Raw genomic sequence first — 18042 nt, 5'->3', positions numbered from 1 at the left:
TAGCATTCAGTATATACTGTTTTTTAAATGCTGCCTTAATCCAATTGTGAGGCTGGCTAGAGACCTGGCAATTCTTCTTGAGCAGCTAGGTTCATACCCCAGCTGCCTCCCTTATCAGGCTCTCACAGCCCTGGCCATTATACATCCACCCAGAACCAGGTACCCGATAACCACAGACAACCCTTACATGCTGGACCTCGCTGAAATTATTCAAATTAGCCAATCAAAGTCCTGCTTACCCTGCTGTGTCATTCTTTGCCCTGGAAACCACAGTAAAGATGCTTGCCCACAGTTCCTCCTTCCTCTGTCTGTAATGGAACCCAGGGATCCTCTGTCTGCCACCTACCACCCACAGGTGTGGCCTGTATGCTCAACCTTGGGAACTATGAGTAGAATTAACTACCTTTTCAATGGCAGTCATTTCCTGATCTATGTATGAGCCTTGCCATTCCTACATAATAAGCCTATTAAAACAAACTGGAATTATTTTGTTTTGCTTTTTCATTGTATCTTTCTCTCTCTCCATCCTTCTCTCCTTCCTTCCTCCCTCCCTCTTTTCCTGTTCCTTTCTATTTCTCTCCCTCTCTCCATCCCTTCATTCTTCCTTTCCTTCTTCCCTCCCTACCATTCTTCCTTCCAACAAGTACACATCTGTGCTCTCTGACTTAAAGATGCTTTCTTATAATTTGTACTTGACAACTCTGATATTTGCTACATTTTAAAACTAAGACCAGAGTAATAACAGAAATATCAAGCAGTAGGCCACATGGAGGATTCATCAGGCATTTTTATGATACCAAGAATAGGGCCATGTAGAAGAGATATTTCATCTAAGTAGGCAGTGAAGGGCTGGCCAGCCCACTGAAGCCAACTCAAGTAGATTCATGAATGTTGTTGATGACCTGCCTTCTGTTTTCAAGGTGCTTCCTGATGCCTCCCATGCCACCATGCCCCTGGCTCCCAGTCACTCCTGTCATGGAGCACACAAACTGTAATTATGTCATTGTGATAAGTGGGTCTCATTCATGCAAAATGAGAAAATAGATAAGATGCTAATGTTACAAAAGGAATTCAGTTTATGGAGGTAGACTCGGCCTTTAGTGCTTATCTTAGTTGTTATTTTCTCTGAAAGACCTTCCCCAACTTCCCCTGCTGTTATGTATAGAATAGACTGAGTAGATTATTAGAGATTGCTGTTAATGGTTTTGGGGGAAGAGCCACGGAGCAAAGCACCATTTTGATTAGATCATACCAATGATGGCTTATCACTGGTGATACTGAATTTGATCACCTGGCTGAAGTAGGATTTGCTAGGTTTCTCTACTGTGAAATTGCTCTTATTTTCCTTCTTTCCAGACTGCATTCTTTGGAAAGAAGTCACTATACAGAGTCTACACGTTAGGAACAGGGAGTTATGGTCCAATGCCTTGAGAGTGGAATATCGACATAACTTGTTTATAATTATTATGAATGAGAGATTTGTCTCTTTTCCCCATTTATTTATTTATTCAATAACTTATATCAGCACAAACTTATGTAAATTTACGGATATTTTATACTTTAGGTCAGATTCTAATTTATGCTTTATCTTATCTTATTACTCAAATAGTTTCAGCTTTGGCCACTGAATGTTATTTCATTTGACTGCTATGTCCCTTTAATGTACCTCCTTCATTGTGGGAGCTGTTTTGTTTTGGTTTTATTTTCAGTTTGGTTTTTAGCACTATCTTACCATCTTACATCACAGGGTGCTCCAAGCTCATCTTGTACATTTTTTGACCCAGTCCTAGAATCAGTCTTTTCTCCATGGAGGCCTCATTCTTTTTACTGGAGAATAGTATTTGAAATCAAGACCTTGATACTAGTGTGTTCATTGCTACTGAGGTGTCATTGCTTCTAAGCTTGACAAAACAATGAAGTATATGTGAGTATACTAACAAGAGTATATAGACATATTTATAAGTATTTCCATATTTAACCATCTGTAATTATATTAACCTAAACATAAATTCATATTAATATCTCCAAGTGTAATCCATTACTATCTAGGTCATTTTAGACTTCTCGCTTTGCTTATCTGTAACTTCCCATTTCAACAGTGAGAAACCTGACTCTCACCATTTGCCATCCACTTTCTCAATTGTTCCATTTCAGGATTCATGGGTAATAGCTTCAGAATCACTGAGTCATAAATCTGAGGGAATCAAGCTTACCAACTAGAGTACAGTGCTTATGTAGTTCATTTTGACATTAATCTTACAGACTCCACTCATTCCCAGTGTTACTTAGGTCAGCACCTTTTCTCCCACAGTCTTCAGTGAGATTATTTTATAGGCTTGTAAATACACTTACATTGTTTTATCACATTTTGATTTCCACCCTGGAATCCCCTGCACACCTAAATGATTTTTTTAAAAAACTGCGAATGTGCCACTCCTCAGGCTATTACGTTCTATGAGTTTTGACTGATGCGGTGTCATATATATATAGAGAGAGTATCTTATAGATACCATACTTAGAGTATCATACTGTCCTAAAAATTCCCTTGTGCTTCACCTATTCAACAAACCCCCACACCTTGAGTCTCTAGCAATCGCAGACCTTTGTACCATTGCTCTAGTTTTATCTTTTTCAGAATGTCATACAGTTAGGACCATGTAATTTGTAGAATTTTCAGATTGTCTTCTTTCACTTAGAACCATTAAAAATGAAAATAACCAATAAAAATAAAATAACAGTCTTCTTTTCTTTATTAGATCCAAGCTTCTTACCTTTAATATTTTCCTTCTGCCTGAAAAAAAAAACAAAAAAACAAAAAAACAAAAAACTTCTTTTAAGATTTCCTACAGAGCAAGTCTGTTAGAGATGGATTCTCTCAATTTTTGTTTGTCCAAGAAAGTGTTTACCCTTTACTTTTGAAGGACAATTTTGTTGGATATAAAATTCCAGATTGGTGGTTTCTTTCTTTTAATACTTTAAATATTTCACTCTATTGTCTCTTTCTTTGCATGCTTCTAATGAGAAGTCTATTAAATCCTCTGTAGGTAAATTATCTGTAAGATACTTAGCCTCCCCTGGCATCCTTCAAAATTGTCTCCTTTTTCTCTTTGTCTTTGGTTTTCTGAAATTTGAATATAATATTCCTAAATGTAAATGTCTGGGTATTTATTCTGCTTGATTTGTGAGCTTCCTTCATCTGTGCTTTGGTGTCTTGCATTGATTTTGGAAAATTCTTAACCATAATTTCTTCAAATACTTCTTCTGTTCTGTTCTCTCTTCTCCCTGGTATTCCAACTATATGTATGCTCATCTTGTGAAGTTTTCCAACAGTTCTTGGACTCCTGTTTTATTTTTTATTATTATTATTTTTCTCTTTCCATTTGAAAACTTTCTTTCTTATTTATCTTCAAACTTATGGATTGTTTCCCTGATCATGTGTAGTCCACTGATGAGACAGTCAAAGCCACCTTTCATCTATGTTACAGTATTTTTTAATTCTACTATTTATTTTTGACACTTTCTTAGAGTTTCTACCTCTCTTATTATATTGACCATTGTTTTTACATGTTGTCTACTTTTCCATTAGAGTTATTAATATATTGATCATAGCTGCTTTAAATTCTCTGATAATATCAAAATTTTTATCATATCTGAGTTTTGTTCTCATGTTTTGTCTCTTCAGACTGTGTTTTTTCTTACCTTTTAGCATACCTTTTAAGTAATTGGAATTGAGATAAATATATTCTTACTGTTAGGTTTTATATTAATCTGAATAGGAGTTGGCCTGTGCTTTATGTTTGTTGCAACTATAGGTGCCAGAGGCTTTAAATTTCTCTGGAGGACTTGTCTTTCACTCCCATGTTGTCTTTGGATTTCCCTAAGAACTTTTCCTTGGATAAAGTCTGTGTCCTACAGCTCTTTCAGCTTTAATTCACTGTTATTACCCTGGAGCTTTGTTCATGTGGTGATAAGGTATAGGAGAAGGGAAGCATTCCATAATTTATGAATCTCAATTTTCTAATGGTCATGTGTCCCTGGGCTGTGACCTTCACAAAGTATTTTTAGATCCCTAACTCAACCCCTCCAGGGGTTTGATTTGGAGAAGTGTTATTCCCTACTTTGGATAAGGTTCTAGTAAAGTATTTTCTCTGGATGGTAGACCTTTATTATGGAGAATGATCTGGGTATATTTCCCAATGGATACTCTTCCCTTTCCCAGCCAGACTCATGAGGGAATCTTTCTTGGCTCTTCAACATGAGAACCTGGTGGGGTTCCTGGAGATAAAGCCCATGAATGAGTGGAGAGTCTCTGAATGTGGCCTCCAGGATTTTCTCACTGTCAAGTGCATCCATGCTTAGCCTCCAAAAGTTTCTTACAATTACCATTTAAGAATTCTTGCTAGTTTATGGATCCAGCAGCTTCTGCTCCAGTTATAGATCCTGGTTATGCCTTTAGGGATTTTCCTTTCTTTGTATATATTGCCATGGGGGTTTGCCTTGGAACCTCAGTTCTAATGGATACAAGAAAAAACAATGGTTTACAGTTTATTCAGCTTTTCTTTTTTGTTTGTTTTAATAATGGCAGTGATAACTTCCAAGGTCTTTACATGTCACAGCTAGAACTTGAATTTGAATAATATTTTTATGATATACTGTTAAGTGAAAGAGAAGCATGTTATGAAACATGATATAAAGTGTAAGTTTTTAGTATTTACATGCATGCATATATAATGAAAAAAAAACACCAAAATATTAACAATTCTTATTTCAGAATTTGGGGAAGAAAGGTTATTTTATGTTATTTTCATCTCCTTCTTTCACTGAGTTATCTCAAGTTTCTACAACAAATTATATCATTTTGACAACATATTATTTTTATCTTTCTATTATGAAATATTTTAAACATTATAAAGAAAGTAATAGACAGCTAATTATCCTTTTTTTTTAACGTTTATTTATTTTTGAGACAGAGACAGAGCATGAGCGGGGGAGGGGCAGAGACAGAGGGAGACACAGAATCCAAAGGAGGCTCCAGGCTCTGAGCTGTCAGCACCAGAGCTCGACACGGGGCTCGAACTCACAGACTGTGAGATCATGACCTGAGCTGAAGTCGGATGCTTAACCAACTGAGCCACCCAGGTGCCCCTAATTATCCTTCTTTAGAGGAAGTGTTTGTCCTGGTTTGTGTTTTAAAAATTTACAAATATGGTATTTAGTATATGTATTGTTCTACAACTCACAAATTCCAGTTTAAGATCTGGATCCCTATGATCCAGGAATTTCTCTTCTACATATTCTTGAGCTATTCCCCTATGATAATAAAGCAGGTTTAAAAATAAAATTTATTTTGTAGTATAACAGGGCAAAAAATAAAAATTGAAAACAGCCTAAATTTCCACCAATTAGAGAATAGGGAACAAATTAGCACATTCATACAAATTCTGTAGAAAAATTCTGTAGAAAAATTAAAATAGATGCATTAGATCTACATGTTATCAACATAACTAAATCTCCCATAACATTATAGTGAATAAACAATTTATAAATATTAAAATGAAAATAGCATTCACTCTTCACCCTGTTTCCTAAATTAATAGTAATATTCTCTTGCTAATAGTTGAATAGCTGTCCTGGAGATCTTCCATTTCACCTATTCCATCCTCCTCAGCTGCTCCAATTCCAACATTTATACTTAAGATATCATCCAGTACTACTTGGATTTCACATGACTCTTCTACATTTTAATGATCATTTTCACTCATTTTGCACATCTTTAAACACTTTTTTATTTTATCCTGAACGAAGGAGTGTCTAAGATGTCATTCTCCGAAATTCGAGAGTACCATCACCTTCTTTCTTTCGTTTTTCCTGTCAATGCAGTCTTGCTGAAAATGTTCCTTTGTCCTCATGAAAATCTTCATATCTTCAGCTTTTCACTATTTCCTCATTTCATGAGATTTTTGTAGGTATCCCTTGTCTCTTCCCAGCCTTGATAACAGATTAAGCTATTTCACTGACACTCTCATTAATGCCATAGATTCATGGCTTCCTTTTTTTTTTTTTTTTAATTTTAGAATTCTGTCAATTTTCAACACTGAGTCTGTCCTTCCTCCAACTTGAGGTCCATTTTCTCTATTCCTTGGCTTCTGAATGTTGCTGGGGGAAGTTACAAAATCCATACCACATAAAACTCACTAATTTCTAACACAATTAGATTTATAGAGCTGCTTGGTAACAACTATCTACATACTGTTTTTTTATTATGTACATGAGGAGGTTTCATATCTTCTCTGGTCTCCTCAAAATCTTTGATTATTTTACTGGCTGGAAATAATCTTGATATCTATCCCATTGTCTTCACTTCTGACAATGTTAAGTTTGTTTAAGTTCCTTTATCTTTCTCTTCCGTATCTCAATATTGTTGTGTATGTTGAGCCAGTATTTCCTGCCTCCTTCTGCTTGTAGAAGAAATATGACTCTTTCCTGTCAAAACTGAGAGCTACCTGTATGCTTTTGTTTTGACATCCTACACATGTCATGATGATTTTACTCTTTTACCTTTCCACTTGTATTGTCTATTTCTTCTTTCTTTAGGGCCCCTTCTTTCCTGCTTACAAATATACTTAGACCTCCTGAATCCCAACAGAATTTTATACTTTTCTTGCTGTTACCTTAGGTTATCATCCAATCTCTCTTTTAATCTCTCTTTTACTCTTACTTGCCAAAATGTTACTTTCATATTTAAAATTTACAATTCCATGAAAGACTACCACAATATCAAAGTCTACCACAATTGAGGTTACGTATGTATTAATATTTATCATACTTACTTAAAAATATTTTTAACAGAAACTAATAAAACATAACTCTAAAAGCACTACTATCTAAGCCCTTCCCCAAAGGCCGTCACTCCCTTGAAGCAGACATTGCCATTCCCATGCATTGTTTGTATTTTGTATTTTTTACATTCTCTATATACAAAACACCTGCACTATTATTTTTTGTCTTTAAAAAGTTCACAAAGGGTTACATTCTTCAATTTGTTTTCACCTCACTTTAGGCTTTTTGTTTTTAATGTTTGTTTGTTTGTTTGTTTATATTTTGGCGGGGAGGGGACAAATGTGATTGAAGGAAGGGCAGAGACAGAGGGAGACAGAAAATACCAAACAGGCTCTGCACTGTTAGCACAGAGCCCAACACAGGGCTTGAACTCATGAACCATGAGATCATGACTAGAGGGGAAATCAAGAGTGGGACACTTAACTGACTGAGCTGCCTAGGCACTCCTCACCCCACATTAGGTTTTAAAAATTAATGTCAATACATATAATTCTGTTTTATTAATTTTAACAATTGTATAAATGTGCACTGTATGAATAAACCACAATTTATTTATCTCTTTTCCTTTTGAAGGATTTATATCATTTTCCTTTCTCTACTATTACAAGCAGCATTGCCAATATCTCCTTGTCCATGTGGCAGAGTGTATTTGGAGAATGCTGTGAGAAGAGGAGATGCTGGGTTGAAGAGTATGAATAATTTTATTCAGCATTATTAAACTGAACTTCAAGGGGCACCTGGGTGTCTCAGTCAGTTAAGTCTCAGACTTTGGTTCAGATCATGATTTCATAGCTCGTGAGTTCGAACCCCATGTGGGGATCTGTGCTGACAGCTCAGAGCCTGGAGCCTGCTTTGGATTCTTTGTCCCCCCCGCCCCTCTCTGCCCCATCCCTGCTTGTGCTCTATCTCTCTCTGTCTTTCAGAGATGAATTAGCATTTAAAAAAATCTAAATTGAACTTTAAAATGATTGTTCAAATTTACATTCAAACAACACATTGTATTACTGCTTGTTTCCACAAACCTTCACCCACACTTTTTATTATAAGACTTACTTTGTTTTGCCAGTGAGATGAAAATAAAATTTTATCTTTGTGTAGTTTTTCATTTTATTGATTATTACAGCACAGAGCTGCTTTTCCTATGGGTATTGTTCATTTGAGTGTTCTTCTCAATGAATTGGCCATTTAGTAGACTTTCCCACTTTTTATTTTTATTTTTTATTATTGATTCACATTCACTTATTTATTTAACAACTACTTAGTAAACATCCACTGTTATAGGCACTCTTTTAGGAGCAGGAGAAACTTCAATGAACAAAACAAAATGGCTGCCCTTGTGGAGCTGACATTTCTGAAGGAGTGTAGATAAAGAATGGAATGAAATTAGTAAAATATATAGTCTGATGCAAGGTGACAGGCAAAATGAAAATAAAAATGATGCACAGTGAAGGGAACTGTGCAGGTTACATTGTGAAGTACTGTGATCGGGGTAGCGCTTACCGAGGGGAGATTCAAGCAGACTGGATATTGGTAAGGGAGTTAGCCAAATAGTTTCTCACAGAAAAAGGCATTTCAGACAAAGGAACCAGCTAGGCCAAAGTCTGTAAGGTAGATGCATGCCTGTCATGTCTTAAGATCAGAAAGGAGACTAGCCTGTGGCTGGACCAGAGTGATTAAGGGAGGAAGAAGTTGCAGGGGAGATGAGAAAGCCACTGTAGTGTTCTGAGCAGAAATCTGCTCTAAGGTTTTAACTGATCATGTGGGTTCTGTGTAGGAATACAATAGCAGCAGAGAGACCAGTGAGGAGGCAATTGTAACACTGGCAAAAGATGATAACGGCTTGAACCAGAATGGTAGTAACATACATGATGTAAAGTGCACAGATTCTGGATATACTTTGAAAATAAACAGGGACAGGATGTGAATTGTGTGTGTGAGAAAAGAGGTGTCAAGAACTGCTCCAGGAGCGGCACCTGGGTGGCTCAGTAGGTTAAGCATTGGACTTAGGCTCAGGTCATGATCTCCTGATTCATGAGTTTGAGCCCCCCATTGGGCTCTGTGCTGGAGCCTGCTTCAGATTCTGTGTCTTCCTCTTTCTCTGTCCCTCCCCCACTCACTGTCTCTCTCTGTCCCTCGAAAATGAATAAATGTTAAAAAACTGAAGAAAAAAAAATAAACAACTGCTCCAGGCTAGAGTTTGTCTTGCAACACTGGAAGGAGGGTGGTGCATCAATTGAGGTGGGAAGGCTGGGGGTGGATCACAGTTTGAGATGCCTATTAGTCATCAAAAGCAGAACTGAGTCTGGATGGGTAAAATCAGCAAGGGTGTAAGTTAGAAAGAGAAGAGTACCAAGGATTGGGATCTATGGTAGTCTAACTTTAAAGTACTGTATGAGTTCTTGATATAATACATAGGTAATTACATGGGCAGCAAAATTCTCTCAGTCTGAGACTTCTCCCTTATGTTCATGGCATATACTTTAATACTTAAGTTTTAAAATTTAATGTAATTAAATTTATGACTATCATCTGAGTTTTGAGTGCTTTATGTTTTTTTCATAAAATTTAAGCTTTTATTATATTTATTCCTAAGTATCTCACTGGTTTAAATGGTATCTTCTCCAGAGTTATGTTCCTAATTGTTATGTTGTAGGTGCATAGGATATTATTAGATTTTGTACATAGCTCTTTTAAGTTCTAATAATTTGCTTTTGATGTTTTTAGGAATAATGAGTGTACTTTTTTTCTTTTCCACTCCCTATACACAATTTTTTCTTTCTTTTTTTAAAAATATATTGTCACGTTAGCTAATATACAGTGTATAGAGTGCACTCTTGGCTTCAGGGATAGATTCCTGTGATTCATCACATACATACAATACCCAGTGCTCATCCCAGCAAGCACCCTCCTCAATGCTCATCACCCTATGCACATTTTTTAAAAATCTTTTTCCATTACTTAAGACCATTATACAATGTAGAACAGAAAAGACAACAAAAGACATTGTTGACTTTTTCCTGACTTTGGAATGAATATTTTGGTTTCAGCTAATGCTATAGTGGTAATCATTTTGCAGTACATAAGTGTAGTAAATCATCACAGTGGGGACCTTAAGTTTACACAATATTGTATGTCAATTATATGCCAATTTAAGAAAATCTAATGTAAAAAAATATTTCTACCTTTTAACATTAAGATGATGGCTTTAAATTTTTGGTATATACCCTCATCATATTATGGATGTCTTTCTTCTTAGATTTCCTGAACCTAACATTTTTAATGAGGAAAGGGTGTTTAATTTTGTCATATTATTTTTTTTGTATCCTTTATGATAACCATGTAACCATGTAATCCTTCCTCCTTTAATCTGTTGGAATATTTAATTACATTAGTAGTTTTTCTAATGCTAAACCACCCATGAATTCAGGAAGGAAATCCTTTCTGGTCACGAAGTATTTGTTATACTTTTCTTTATTGGGCATGCTAATAATAGTCTACCTAGTATTTTTGCATATAGAATTTTAATTGATATAGGCTATATATATATATATATATATATATATATATATTACTTTCCTTGTTTTGCTTCAGTATCAAGGTTATACTACCTTTAAATTAAATTTGCAAACTATTCTCCCGTTTTATCTCTTGTTGAACAGTATGTAAAACCAAAGATTTCATGCTTGTGGAAGATTTGCTTAAAGTCACCTTTAAAACAATCAGGACCCATCAGGTCCATTCTATTCACATATATTTTATATTTTTACTGCATACGTGCTGAACACCTATAGGAGCCTCTAATTGCTCTCTTAACATCCTACATTGCTAGGATGATCTTTGTAAACTTTAAATCAGATCAAGTCACTTTCTAATGGTTTCTTATGGCCCATAAGGCCCTGAGTGATCTGGCCTTGACTGCCTTTCTGACCTCATCCACTGCCATTCTCTCCCTAACCGGATATGTTTCAAGATTAGCAGCCCTCGTTCTGTTCTTCAAACTCACCAAGCTCATTCCCACTCAAGGGACCTTGCACTATGTTGTGGCCTCTGCTTGGAATGTTCTTTCCTTAGATCTAAGTTTGGCTGGCTTAATTGCATCATTCATATCTCAGTTCAAAAGTACCTCGGGGCGCCTGGGTGGCGCAGTCGGTTAAGCGTCCGACTTCAGCCAGGTCACGATCTCGCGGTCTGTGAGTTCGAGCCCCGCGTCGGGCTCTGGGCTGATGGCTCGGAGCCTGGAGCCTGTTTCCGATTCTGTGTCTCCCTCTCTCTCTGCCCCTCCCCCGTTCATGCTCTGTCTCTCTCTGTCCCAAAAATAAAAATAAAAAACGTTGAAAAAAAAAAAAAAGTACCTTTCACAAAGGCTTCACCTGGTTTCTCTATTTAAGACATTAATCCCTCCTCCAGTCTCTCTCTACCCATTACCTTGTTCGGTTTTTGTCTGGTTGGTTGGTTTACTAACAGTTACCAATAACTGTAACTTATCTTTTTCTAACACAAACCAATATGTGAAGTTAATGTTTTTATTGGTTTTTGTTTGTTTTTATCCCTCCTAACATAATGTAAGCTCCTACAACATAATGTAGGAATTATTTCTCTATTATCCATTAAAATGTCTCCATGTCCTAGAACAGTGTGAAAACCTAGCAAACAGGTTCTCAAAAATATGTACTGAACGCCTAAATTAGTGAATGAATAAAAGGATCAATCTCATTCTTCACAAATATTAAAGGCCATAAGTCCTAATCCTCACTAACCATTCATTCAGCATATATTTATGAATCATCTACTTTGTGTTGGATACTGCGAGACTCTTGATAGACAGTGGTGAACAAAACAAGCCCCCTGCTCTCACTGAACTTATACACTGGTAGTGGACAGCAGTAAAAATGAAAACAAGTAAAATGTATTTATTATACCTTATGGTATTCTGGTAAACAAACTCTCTAAAAAATAAAAGCTCTGATTCATAGAATTTTGCCAATTTCCATGGTGTAAATACTCCCATCAGAGTCAGTTGCAAGCGTTCAATGTTTTAATGATTGTCAAAATACTTTCAGTGTTTTAACAATATTTTAACAAAAATTAACAAGACCTAACAAAACTTTTGAAAATTTAATAATTGGCTCTCATGAACATGTATTGTTGACTATGTCAGACAGCATTAAGTGATATGGAGAAATATAAAACCTGGATGGATATGAGGGAATTTTGAGAAAAGCAATGTTAGTCTGTAGAGAATGGCGAAGTGACATTTGATCTGAGACCTGAAGGAACTGGGGGACCAATCTTGCAAGCATTTGAAGGAAAGGCATTTGAGACAGAAGAAACAGAAAATACAAAAAGGCCTGAGGGCAGGAGCATGCATGGAACAACAGGAAGGGTGGTATGGTTGTGGCAGAATGAGCAAGTGGAGAGGAGGGGTGAGATCAGAGGGCCTTAGAGCCCACTTCAAGGACTTCCATTTTTATTGTGAATGAGATGGGACAGCACTTTTGGATTGTAGCAGAGGAATAACAACATTAACAATACATAGTCATTTTAAATTATTAAGAAATGTTGTCATATTCTGCCTCCAAATTAAATAAGAAACCCAACAATATAGTATAGACATCCTACTTAAGTCATTATCAACTCAAGAGTGTATGTAGCAAAATCTTTTCATAAATCTGAAGAGGGATTTTACCCTTACAAATGTAGGTTACAGATATGTGAGCAGCAAATTTCTTGTGGATAACTTGAATCACTTGTTTATAGTTCTGTCAATAACATGTAAATCTGGCAAACACAAATGAATGTTTGGCAATTGTTGGCCTTACTTAGGGTAAACATTATTCCATTATGTCATACTACAAATTTCCTTGGGAGATTATTTTATGATAGTCATTTTGGTTTTTAAGGGGACATCCCTGCATTGGCTTAGTAACACATGAAGGATATTCACAGATTTTTATAAAACACTGATTTTTAATGCTAAGACTAGTTTTGATGTGAGTGACTTTTGTGCTAATAGCTTTTTAAAGTGCCACTTAACTGAATATTAGAGCTAAAGAAGAATGTGAGTAACACTGCAAGAAATAATTTTTCATTTTGTATCCATAAAACTTTGGTCTTGGTTTGTGAATTGCACTAATGAGGTCTATATAGTTAATACCCACTCGGCCTTCTTACAAATGCATACCCTGACAAGAAGAGGGCTGTGTAAGAGAGTGTGAATGGTTCTGCACAAACTCATAAGAAGCATCAGGGGGAAAAAATGAAATAGTTGCCTCTTATTGAGCACTTACTATTTGCCCAGCATAATGCTAAGCTCTTTGCTTATATTATTTTCATAATTTCTTTTGAGCTAAGTACTATTTATAGGTCAGGTTCAAAGAATTTAAGTGAGTCATATAAAGTCATGTAAGTTGCTAAGTGTCAGGGTTAGGACTTGACCCAACAGCTTGTGTTCCCACCTGCCAGGATTTTTCATGTACAGTTAAAGGGTCAGAAGTAACACCACCACATATAAAAAGCCTATATTATGCCAAAAATGTTTCTCCTTTAAAAAATCTTATAAATTAAGTCATTAGAGGTTATGAAAGCTTTATCTACACATAGGAACTTTACTTTTCTACCTATCATGAACCACTTAAATTTCTTTAGTTGACATTCCCAAAATATATTCCATAGACAACTAATTCCATGGGCTTTTTATGGTGTCATAAGTTAAATTATTAAATTATAGTGGCCAAATTAGTTTGAGATATACTGGGTGAACAAAGCTATAGAGGTTATTGTTGTTGCTATTGTTTGTTTTTTAGGACTTCTTTGATTCTTTAATAATGGTCTTTGTGAATTTCTAAGAGATCAGAAAATTCACTTTATTTCCTAAATATATTTGATTAAGGAATATTTTCTTCTCACATGGTAATCCATGGATTAAGTGCTTTGCAAGAGCATTATTTTGGGCAGTCTCTAACTTATCCTTATGTTCAAGTTTATAATACAAATTGAAGCATCATATCTTAGAAGAGCGTCTATCCAAGAGTATTTCAGTATTATGTCTGAAAAGAATCAGAGCCACACACTGTTTGTTTCTGTTTTAAAGACTCTGGCACTTGTTCAGCTTCTGACAGAGATGTGTAGATCTCGCTAAAATCAAAGAACAAAATTGTATTCCTTGAAGATAACTCTTATCACATTCTTAGACACCACAGGGGTATTTTCTTTGTAACTGGTAAGATATTGAACATCACCCAAAAACAAGCTTGCTTGGTTATAGACACTGACTGGAGGCGAAGCCTAGATGCTTTTGTGTTTCATATGGCTATTTCCCATTTACAGTGTGTGTGTGCATGTGTGTGTGTGTGTGTGCACATACGTGCATGCATGCACACATGTGTGTGAGTGTCTGTTTCTGGGAAACACCTTTGGGCAGGTTTTCCTTTTATCAAAATAACATAATTATCAGACTTTAGTCATCTAATCAGCCTGATTTTGCCAGGAGATAAAGCAAATTGTTCCCCAGAACCAGAAAACAGAAGGGGAGGGAATCTTCTAACTAACTGAAAACTTTGCTTCACTGGGTGTGTTTCTTTTTTGCCTTTGAATAAACTTTTCTCTGAGCCTAGCTCAGAAAATCAAACCGATTACATACTACATGAGGAAGGCATTGTTATATAGAGAGTGGGTTTTGAAGTCTTAAAGGCTGAATTCAGTTTGACCCACTATCTTCCAAGCCACGTGACCATTATTATTTTATTTTATTATTTTATTTTATTTTATTTTATTTTATTTTATTTTATTTTATTTTATTTTATTTTATTTTATTTTTTGAATCAATCATGCATTTATCCAGAAAGTAGTTATTGATTGTCTTTTATGTTTTTAGACCTGTTCTCATTTCTGGTCTACAAAATGGAACAAGGCAGGTAAGTCTGAGCTTTACTTTCTTCATATATAAATTAGGAATGTATAGGATCATTAGTGAGAATTAAATGCAAATATGTATATAAAGTAGCTAATATAGTGTCTGGCACTCAAAAGGGGATTAATAAATCATAATGATCATAAAACCAAGTATGACAATAATAGTTAATGGTCTGAAGATTTCATATAATCAAGGATATTTCTTTGCATGGGGGGAAAAAGCAGCTGCTTAAATGTGTTTTTTTTTTTCTAGTAAATAGCTATCATTTCCAGTCTTTACTCCTTGAAGTCTAGATAATACAAGATGTTTTAAAGAAAAAAAATTTCTATCTTAGAGGAGCATCATTTTAAGCTGAAGTTACTATGAATGCTCTAATTCATACTGATTTATCAGATTAGTTTACAAATTACCTGGCATGACCTGAAAGAGAAGGAAGCTGAAAGGTACATTTTATTAAAAGAAATATAAAAGATCCTAGGCAAGGGAGCTATCATGAGAGTTATAATTGTAAAAGATTCTAAAAACAAAAACAAAAACAAAAACAAGGGAAAAGAATCAAAGAGAGAAGAAAGAGGACAGATAGCTACTAAAACTATGCAGTGGGTTCCCATCAGATTGAAAAGAGTTCCTATTAAGTTTCTAGAATCTGCATAAGCAGGAAACCCCTGTCTCACTCTCTTGCCTTATATTGTTCTCTCTTTGTTCATTATACTCAGTCATACAGATCTTCTTCTTATCTATCAAAGTCCAAGTAAGCCCCCTGTCTCACTTACATGGCCTTGAGGTTTTTGCATTTGCCAGAATTCTTCTGTTTATAATGGTGTACCCCAACATTTTCCCATGGTTGGATCAAAGGCATCGGCTCATTAGAGAGGTCTTCCTTTACCACTTGACTTAAGACAGCCCTAGATACTCTCTAACATACCATGCTATTTTATTATTTACATACAATATAATTGCCATTGTATTTACTATAATCCAAAATTTTCTTTTTTGTTAACTTATTTTTTAATTGTCTTAGTCCATCTTAATTTCTGTAATGTAATCTCTATACACACAGGGTGGTTGACTATCTTTTTCACTGCTCTACCTCTAGCACTGAGGATTGTGCCTGCCATCTAGTAGGCTCTCAATAAAAAATTATTGAATGAATAAATGATTGAGTGCCAGCAAAGGAAAAAATCCTTCAAAGGGATGTTGAGAAATGGCAAAGAATAACTTTACCAAATTGACAATTTTGCCTAGGGCCAAAGCTGAACATAACATGAATAATGTTCATTGATATTTTCTGGACTAATTTTGACATCTCTAATGAAAGAACTGCTCTTTCATGCATGCAATTTTGGGAAATCGGTTATTATTCTAATCAATGTCTTACTAATTTGAGCAGTGGTTATTTTAAATCATCATAAAGGTGTTTTTGACCATGTGTCACATACAGAATTTTTACATTTCTATTTATTATAAAGGAGTGGTGACTTTTTAATTTATATAGGGAGGATTAGAATTATGTAGCTACTTGTTGCATATTACATACTATCAGGAAGAACAACAGATTTTATTTAAATGGATGTTTGGCAAAATATCATTACGTTTATTGTATCCCTCAAAAACATATAACCAATTCCTTACCTTGTTTCATTTTCTTAATGACAAACTTCATTAGTTTAAGACATTTAAAAATTTTTTAATGTTTATTTATTTTAGAGAGAGAGAAAGAGAGAGAGAGAGAGAGTCAGAGTGCAAGCAAAGGAGGGGCAGAGAGAGAGAGATACACAGAATCCGGAACAAGCTCCAGTCTCTGAGCTGTCAGCGCAGAGCCCGACACAGGGCTTGAAACCACAAGCTGTGAGATCATGCTTGAGCCGCAGTCAGACCCTTAACCAACTGAGCCACCCAGGTGCCCAGTTTAAGACATTTTTTTAAATCCCACAATTTCCCTCTTTGCTATCACAATACTTCTAAGAATGTCAAATTTCTGCTAACCCACAAATAAGATATTCAATGCCAGTATGTCAAACTCAGGTTCTTATCCAGAGCTCAAAAACATCTTGTGCTACAAACAGAATGGCAATTACTGATGCAAAAAACGTATAGCTCCCTCAAGGCTTTTCAGAAATCTTGATTATTTAATCAGTGTTCTTGATTTGTAAGGCTAGGTAGTTGATGGCTTCCAAAATGTGTCACATTGGACATTATCCAGATGGAGTGCCAGTTTTCATTTAAGATTCAAGAGGTAAAACCCAACAAAAAAGGTTTTCCACCATCTCGGACTATAGCTCAACTTATATCAGATGACAAATAAAACCTGGCAGTCTGCTTTGCCCATGATTTTAAAACAGAAACTTCATTGAACTGTCAGTTACCAAATGAGGTGATTAACTCTGATGTTGATTAAAGTTTTATACCATGTTTTTATTACTGACAAGTTTCTTCTCTCTTTTTGGGGGTCTAGTTCTTTCAGTATAATTCTCACTTTATTCCTAAGATTTCATTATGTCATTTATGTTTTGATATATATACTTACTGGTGCTACTTTCAAGGACTTTCTATTGTATGCTTGCAAAATTAATGTATAATATGAATGCATAGGAGGAATCTAAGTCATGCATATTCCTTTAAAAATTATAAATAGGAGGACCATAGTGATGTTCAACTTAACTCTTCCCAGATATGCCTCTCTTTTGTAGTCCTTCCATTTGATGTGTACAAAGTTTCACTTTTTAAAAACTCTGCTCTTGATTTGCAACAATATCATCCCTTAGGTTGATAGCTCTCCTAAGAACAGGTGATAGCTACAAGGAAAGTCAGACAGGGATTGGACAACAGCAAGAAGTCAGACAAGAAAATCAATAAATAATGTTCATTAGTAATGATACTAAGAAACTCACATGAGGTTAAAGGTCCAGGAGACTGAAGTCCAAGAGTTGTAGAAGCAATCACTTCAGATTTTCAGGATGGAGAGGAGTCAAGATCCCAGGCTGTGAGGTGCATTAAATGAAGGGCACCAATGGTCAGTCAGGTCAAGAAGCTAGCCGGATCAAAATACAGGATTACATTTGTTGGATGCACTCTCTTATACGACATTTCCCCTTTCTTTAGCTTTAATCATATGAAAATTATTTCAATTTCCTTAATAGATCTTGCTCACTCTCATTGTGGGTCATTTATAATATTTTGTCTTTTTCCTAGAGCATTCTTCCCTCTTCTCTACCCTTTCCCCATTTTTCCCTGAAGTTGTCTCTCTCTCAGTTTTCATTTCCATATCAGTTCTAGCAGAAACATTTTAC

The 18042-nt window shown here is 35.5% G+C and overlaps 1 protein-coding gene across 1 annotated transcript in view; it reads right to left on the bottom strand.

The window, feature by feature from the left end:
* Positions 1-17783, bottom strand: part of TENM2 (teneurin transmembrane protein 2) — a 1291038-nt gene extending 1273255 nt beyond the window's left edge. The window contains exon 1 of the mRNA XM_053907069.1: positions 17644-17783. The gene's annotated coding sequence lies outside the window, so the exon portion shown is untranslated. The remainder of the gene's footprint in view (positions 1-17643) is intronic.
* Positions 17784-18042: the final 259 nt, after the last annotated feature.

This window comes from Panthera pardus, unplaced genomic scaffold, assembly GCF_024362965.1.
Source record: "Panthera pardus isolate Hobbes unplaced genomic scaffold, ASM2436296v1 HiC_scaffold_2, whole genome shotgun sequence".
Classification (NCBI taxonomy): Eukaryota; Metazoa; Chordata; class Mammalia; order Carnivora; family Felidae; genus Panthera; species Panthera pardus.
Note: the sequence above shows the minus strand (reverse complement) of the source record. Positions and strands in the feature narration are given on the sequence as shown.